The 8184-nt window shown below is 36.6% G+C and overlaps 1 pseudogene; it reads right to left on the bottom strand.

The window, feature by feature from the left end:
* Nucleotides 1–202: 202 nt before the first annotated feature.
* On the bottom strand, nucleotides 203–537 carry LOC101986856 (annotated as a pseudogene).
* Nucleotides 538–8184: the final 7647 nt, after the last annotated feature.

The raw sequence follows: 8184 nt of genomic DNA, 5'->3' as shown, positions 1-8184 counted from the left end.
GTAAAAGAAGCATCTTACTACATTATAAATTCGAGTATGCAATTATAATTTACAAATTATAAAAATCCTCCCTTTTACACCCAGTTGTTTTGAATGGCTACATGAATGCATGGTCAACAAGTCAAATAAACAAACACATCTACCCAAATTTACATCCCAGAATACCTAAGTAAACTAAAGACCTTATTCAGATGAGTAAGTTCTATTCATTTTCATCATCTGGGTGATCAGGTTGCAAAGGACATGCTTTTCTTTTTGATGTTCCTAAGCCACTGCATCCTGCTTCCTCAGGAACCTGGTTCTCTTTTTCAGGAGCTTTGGGAGACAGCCTGAAGAATTCTCCAATGCCTTTTTGCCACTTTGGAGTTGGGCACACACAAACTGGATTCCCTCCTGCATACTTTTTTCAGCTTTTCTCAAAGAACACGATGAAGAATTCGTGACAAAAGTGGAGGATCCAAGCACCTTCCTGGGGGCTCAAGAAGCCACCACTTTTCTGTAGGCTCCCGGGACATAGTTTGCTTTGGTCTGCACCATGTTCACACAGGAAGAGATAATTTGCACCAACGCCCCAGCTGCGGATGTCCTACTGAACAAGAACCCCCAATGCTTTTTGTTTTCTAAGAATAATCCATTTAAAATGCCTCTACCTACTAGATTGTGCAGAAAGTGTGGCAAAGGCAGGCATTGGACTAATAAATGTAGGTAAGCAAGGAATATTTATGCTAATCCTTTGCCATCAAGAAACTCCTTGAAGGGCCTTTCACAGGCCTCTATCCCAAATTTGGTTCAGTTGTTTCCTGCCATCATAGAGGAAACTCCTTCCCAGAGCAATTAAAGAACTTAATGCCTATTGTAAGAAACCATACTCCTATGGATAATAGAACAACTATACAAGAGAAAACAAAAAATTCAGGAGAAACCATAAAGAGACTATTTTTACAAACTTCTATAAGTAAACAAAGACTAAAATTAAAAAATTATGCATAAATGATATTGTCATTGAAGGTGTGGTAGACACAGTGTGGATGTAATAATTTTATAAGAATCTTGGCATACAAATCAGCCTTTTCAGGACATAATGTTCAGTTTTTAGGGATCAGAACTTTATCTCAGGTAAAACAGAGTGTGAAATGGGTTGAATGTATAGAGCCAGAGGAAGAGAGGGTAATTTTAAAATCATATGTTGCTAACATAGCAATGAATTTGGGGGGATATGATTTGTTACAGCAATGGAATACTCAGAGTAGCATTCCACCAATCATAGAAACAAATCATAAATTAACATATGTTTAAAGGAATAACATTATAAGGTTTTATAAAGAACAGTCATCAACCATTCAGGTTGTACAAGAAACAGGGCACAACAGCTGTTAATATTTCAAATGCATCAACAACCCTACCTCTAAAGTGGTTGATAGACAAACCTATATGGGTTAAGCAATGGCCGTTAACATTAGAGAAACTCCTGGCTTTAGAACAGCTGGTACAGGAGCAACTAGATGCTCAGCATATTGAAGAATCAACCATCCTTTGAAATTCTTCTGTATTTGTTGTTAACAAAAATCTGGAAAATGGATAATGGGAACAGATCTAAGAGCTGTTTATTAAGTGATTCAGCCAATGGGCTCTCTATAGTCTGGCATTCCTTTGCCTTCTCTATTGCCTAAAGAATTACCTTTTATAGTTTTTGATTTAAAAGATCCTTTCTTTGCTATACTTTTACAAAAATAGGACAGAAAAATTTACCTTCACGGTGCCTATATGTAATAATTCTCAGCCTGCTAAAGCATATCAATAGAAGGATCTCCCACAGGAATGTTAAATAACCCTACCCTGTGTCAATATTTTGTAAGACAGCCATTGGAAATCATACATAAACAATGTCCTGAATCTGATGTTTACCATTACAAGGACAGCATTTTGCTATCTGATTCAAATATAGATACTTTAGAAAGAATGTTTGAAGAAGCAAGAAAAATTTTGTTTTGTTGGGGATTACAAATTGCTCTTGAAAAAAATACCAAGAGGATATGCTATTAATTATTTAGGTTATAAAATAGGGTTACAGAAAATTAGACACCAAAAGGTGAAAATTAGAGAGATTAATTGCAGACTCTTAATGACTTCCAAAGCTTGTTAGGTGACATTTTCAATCTACAGCCCACTATTGAAATAAAACCTGATTAACTGATTAATTTAAACAAAACCTTAGATGTTGACATGGATTTAAATAGTCCCAGAGAATTATCTGCAGAAGCCGAAGAGAATTGATTTTGATTGAAGAGAAATTGCAGAAGGCACATGTGGATCGTGTGGATCTGAATCTTAACTGCATTCTAGTCATATTATTCAAACACTCCCCTATGAGAATTTTAATGCAGAGGGAGGATATTATCTTAGAATGAATCTTTTTACCATATAAACTGAGTAAAAAATTAAAAACATATGTGGAAAAGGTCTCTGAGTTAGTTATAAAAGCAAAATTGAGACTTTGTCAATTAGCAGGAATAGATTCAGAAGAAATTACAGTACCTTTTAATAATGAAAATATTAACAAATTATTGGAAGAAAGTGAACCCTGTAAAAGAGCTTGTAGTAATTTTGGGGAGAGAAAACTAAAAAGCAACTAAAAAGCAAGAAAATTTGACTTATAAAGAGAGGTAATTGGATTGCTCCTTGTATTGTACGGGACATAACAATAACTGAACACCTATAGTATATACTGATACAAATAAATCAGTAAAGGCAGGTTACAAATCAAAAAATTTAACTAAAGTGGAAGAAAGCCTTTATTATTCTGTTCAAAAGTCAGAAGTATATGCTAGTCTCATGGTACTAAAGGATTTTAAAGAACCTCTCAACATAGTTACTGATTTACAATATGGAAAAAGAGTTTTGCATATTGAAACCACTGAATTTATATCAGATGATACAGAATTGACTTTATTATTTATTAAGTACAAGATTTATTCAGGAATAGGTATAATAATATATACATAACACACATCCAATCCCATATGGGTCTGCCAGGTCCTCTAGCACAAGGTAATGCAGAAATTGATCAATTTTTGATTAAAAATGTGCTGAATGTCTCCGAATTTCATTTAAAAAGCATCATGTTAAAAGAAAAGATTTAAAAAGGACTTTTCAATTACAAACCAAGGAGATTATAAGAAAATGTCTTACTTGTTCTTTATAAAACCAAACACTGCTACCTGCAGGAAGTAACCAAAGAGTACTCAAAGGAATGAAATCTAGCAAATGGATGTGTTCCATTTTGTAGAATTTGGAAAACTAAAATAGGTATATCACACTGTTGATACCTATTCAGGTTTTCTTTTTTTTCCTCTCTTTCTTTCTTTCTTTCTTTCTTTCTTTCTTTCTTTCTTTCTTTCTTTCTTTCTTTCTTTATTTTAGTTGTTGAGAAAAATTTCCACCTCCTCCCTGTTTCCCATTTCCCTCTTCCTCCTCCCACACATCACCCCCTCCCTTTACACCCCTCCCCCTCTCCCCACTCCTCTCCCCCTCCCCCCACTCCATTCCCCCTCCCTCTCGAGACAGAAGAGCAGTCCAGATTCCCTGCCCTGTGGGAAGTTCAAGGTCCTCCCACTTCTATCCAGGTCCAGGAAGGTGAGCATCCAAACAGGCTAGGCTCCCACAAAGCCACTTCATGCATTAGGATCGAAACCTAGTGCCATTGTCCTTGGCTTCTCATCAGCCTTCATTGTCTGCCATGTTCAGAGAGTCCAGTCTCATCCCATGCTCTTTCAGTCCCAGTCCAGCTGGCCTTGGTGAGCTCCCAATAGATCAGCCCCACTGTCTCAGTGGGTGGGTGCACCCCTCGTGGGCCTGACTTCCGTGCTCATGTTCTCCCTCCTTCTGCTCCTCATTTGGACTTTAGGAGCTCAGTCCAGTGCTGCACTTTGGGTCTCTGTCTCGATCTCGATCCATCGCCAGATGAAGGTTCTATGGTGATATGCAAGATATTCATCAGTATGGCTATAGGATAGGGTCATTTCAGGTTCCCTCTCCTCAGTTGTCCAAGGTACTATCTGAGGACATCTCCCTGGATACCTGCGAGCCCCTCTAGAGTCAAGTCTCTTGCCAACCCTAAGATGGCTCCCTTAATTAGGATATATATTTCTTTGCTCCCGTATCCACCCTTCCTTTATCCCAACCATCCCATTCCCCCATCCCATCCCATTCCATTCCCCCAAGCTCCCCTCATCCTCCCCTTCTCACGTTTCTCACCCCATTTCCCCTTAGCCCCATGCCACCTCACCCCCAAGTTCCCAGTTTTTGCCCATCAATCTTGTCTACTTCCCATATCCAGGCGGATGACTATATGTTTTTCTTTGGGTTCACCTTCTTATTTAGCTTCTCTAGGATCACAGATTATATGCTCAATGTCCTTTATTTATGGCTAGAAACAAATTATGAGTGAGTACATCCTATGTTCATCTTTTTGGGTCTGGGATACCACCTGAATAGGAAATTCAGGATCAACCTACCCCAAGATCCTATTCAGGTTTTCAATGGGCAACTGCTTTGGGTTTTGAAACGACTGACTTTTTTGCTAGAAGTTATGACCATCATGAGTATACCTGTACAAATAAAGACAGACAATGTTCCAGCATATGTCTCTAAAAGATGAAAGTTTTTGCTTATTATAATATAAAGCATATTACAGGTATATCACACAATAGTACAGTGCAGGTAGTTATAGAAAGATCAAATCAAACTCTAAATAAACAGAAAGTGATGATAAATACCCTCAGAAATAAATTGCATAGTGCTTTATTAAGTTTGAGTTTTCTAAATGCTAATGAAAAAGGTACAATAGCTGTGGAGAGACACTTATCCAGTGTAGAAAAAAATCTATAGAATTAAATCAGCCGATATACTTTAAAGATGTATTGATCTCAGAATGGAAACCAGGACATGTGCTTTCATTGGGAAAGAGGTTTCACTTTTGTTTTCACAGGAGAAGAAAAGCTATGAATACCATCAAAATTGATAAAGATTCTATTTGAACAAAAGACACCTCTTAATTAGAAGAGATGATAGTTCATAAAGCATCATGACTTTTTTAAATCCGAACTAACCTAAATTCTAACAAATGCTTTTCATTTTATCAGATATAATGTGCCAGAAAAGAATCTTCCTAAATTTAGGATTGGGAAAGGTTTTTTTTTTTGTCTTTTCAGGAAAATAAAGGTATCCAGTTAAAGAATCTGAAAACCACTGGACTAATGAGACATCTGAAGAAAAAGGACAAGTCATCCAGAAAAAAAGTCTCAAGAAAAAGAGTAAATTGGCCTATTAGTATAACATATTTCCTATTGGATAGCAGGAAGCATGACCTCAAAACTAAGAGGCTTGAGAATCAGCAAATTTTGAATGGAGAAAGGAGGAAAAATAAGAGGTTTCAAATGTAACTGTACTTTTTAAAATTTATTTGTTAATGAAAGCTTATGCTTCTTTTGAGAACTATTTGGGTCATTTACCTGTTTAGTGATTCAAATATTATTTTTATTATTAATTTTGTGTGTTTTTAATGAATTATGCATAGTGCTTAATCAAATATCAGAATAAAAGCTGAGCAAGATTTTCTTCTTCTCTATACAAAGTCTGCTCACTCTGCAGGTTGTTTTGATTCCCACAGTGGCTATACTAAATCACCTTCCCACTAACAATAGATGAGGGTTTCATTTTTGTTTTTTTTATGTTTCAAGTTTGTCAGCCTTTATTCTTTCTGTTTGATTTCTTGACAATAGACATCATGACTAAAGCAAAAGGAACTCTTGATGTAGTTTTGATTTGCAAAGAAAGATTAAATCTTCTATTTTAAAACTAGATTCCAACCTCTTACTTTGAAAGTGCTGGGAGGAAACATCTTAGGTTGTAGACATAGTAAAGGACTGAAGAGGGGATTCTCCATTATAACAAGAATTGACAAATGAGATGATTTGAAATTAAAAAGCTCCTGCATAGATTCCTTCTAGTATCTTCCCAAACTCTGTATCCTGTGTGCCAAGATATGAAGAGCAATGCGTCAAACTCCCTCTACATGCACTAAGCCTCTCCAACTGCTGAGTCACTTCCACTACGGAATGGATAGCCCAAATAAACCTCAACCTCCCAAAATTTCTTCTGTCTAGTATTTTGTCACAGTACCACAAGAAAAAGTAACCAATACACCCTCCCATGTCATATGTTTGGTTCTCCAAAAGCTAAGGTAGACCCAGAGTGTCCCTGGAATGTGGTCCCTATGAGGGAAGAGTGGGGAGCATCACTGAGTAGGAGGCTATGTCAACCCATAGACTAATTCTCTGCTGATCCAACCATAACCTGCAGGCAGGCTGCCCAAGGGAGGAGCTCTTTCTTATGCAGACATGCCCAAGCTTTTGCAACAGGCCAGGTGTAGTCATTGGCTGGAGGCACTCTTAAGAAGAACTGACATCTGGCCTAGGTCTGCTGGTGTAAGCCTGTAAACTCAGTAAGTTCAGGGGGATGAGGCAAGAGGATCACAAGTTTAAAGAGTGTGGTCAAGGTTAGCCTGGGCAAACTAATGAGATCCTCTCTCAAAATAACAAGTGAAAAAGGGTAAAAATACAGTTTTGTGATGGAACACTGGCTTAGCATACATAATGGTATCTAGGTCCAAAACCTATGAATACAAGAGGCAGTGAGGAAGAGGAAGGAATGAAGAAGAGGAGGAAGAGGAAGAAGAGAGTGAGGAAGAAGAGAAAAAAGGAAAGCTAAGGTGCATACCGAAGTTGCAAAAATTCTAGAAGATAAAACTAATTACACTCTTTAAACCTGGATAGTGGGTTTACCAGAAGTTCAACTCATGTCATTATGTATGTTTAGAAGTCTGTTGGCAGGCTAGATCATTTCCCAACCACCCTGACTTGAAATAATCATACAGAAACTATATTATTTGCAATACTGTTCGGCCAATAGCTTAAGCATACCTACTTCAGAAGATGTTTGTTGTGCAGAAGGCAAATGTTGTGGCAAGGTTGAGTGTGCAGAAGTTTACTGGATACTAATATCTGTGAAAAGAAGATGGAGGAGGAGAGATTCATGAGTCAGAGTGTAGAATGGTCAGGATTTGCAGGTTTGCAGAGGACAACAGAGCCACAATGAAAGCAGTGTTAAGACGAAATTTTATAGAACTAAATGCCTAAATAAAGAAAGTGGAAAAATCCCACACTAGTGAATTAACAGAACACTTGAAAACTTTAGAACAAAAAGAAGCAAACTCACCCAAGTGAACTAGATGGCAGGAAATAATCAAATTGAAAGTTGAAATCAACAAAATAGAAACAAAGATAACAATACAAAAAATCAATGAAATAAAGAGATGGTTCTTCAAGAAAATCAACAAAATAGACAAACATTTATCCAAACTAACCAAAAGGCAGAGAGAGAATATTTAAAAAAAAATGAAAAGGGGAACAAAACAACAGACACAGAGGAAATCCAGAGAATTATCAGGTCATATTTCAAAAACTTGTACTCCACAAGATTGGAAAGCTTTAAGGAAATGAACAACTTTCTGGATAAATATCACTTACCAAAATTAAATCAAGACCAGATAAGCCAATTAAGTAGACCTTTAGCTGCCAAAAAAATAAAAACAGTCATCAAAAGTCTCCCAATAAATAAATAAATAAATAAAGCCCAGGACCAGATGGTTTCAGCTCAGAATGCTACAAGATTTTCAAAGAAGAACTAATACCAATACTCCTCAAATTGTTCCACACAATAGAGACAGAAGGAACATTGCCAAATTCTTTTTATGAGGCTATATTTACCCTGATACCCAAACTACATAAAGATATTACTAAAAAAGAGAATTACAGACCAAAATCACTCATGAACATTTTTACAAAAATACTTAATAAAATACTGGCAAATTGAATCCAAGAACACATCAGAACCATAATCCACCATGATCAAGTTGGCTTCATCCCAGAGATGCAGGGATGGTTCGACATATGAAAAACTGTCTATGTAATTCATCATATAAACAAACAAAAATAAAAACCACATGATCATCTCATTACATGCTGAAAAAGCTTTCAACAAAATACATTTTTTCATGATAAAGGTCTTAGAGAACAGGGATATAAGAAATGTACCTAAACATAATAAAAGAAATATACAGAAAGC

Source organism: Microtus ochrogaster, chromosome 18, assembly GCF_000317375.1.
Source record: "Microtus ochrogaster isolate Prairie Vole_2 chromosome 18, MicOch1.0, whole genome shotgun sequence".
NCBI lineage: Eukaryota > Metazoa > Chordata > Mammalia > Rodentia > Cricetidae > Microtus > Microtus ochrogaster.
Note: the sequence above shows the minus strand (reverse complement) of the source record. Positions and strands in the feature narration are given on the sequence as shown.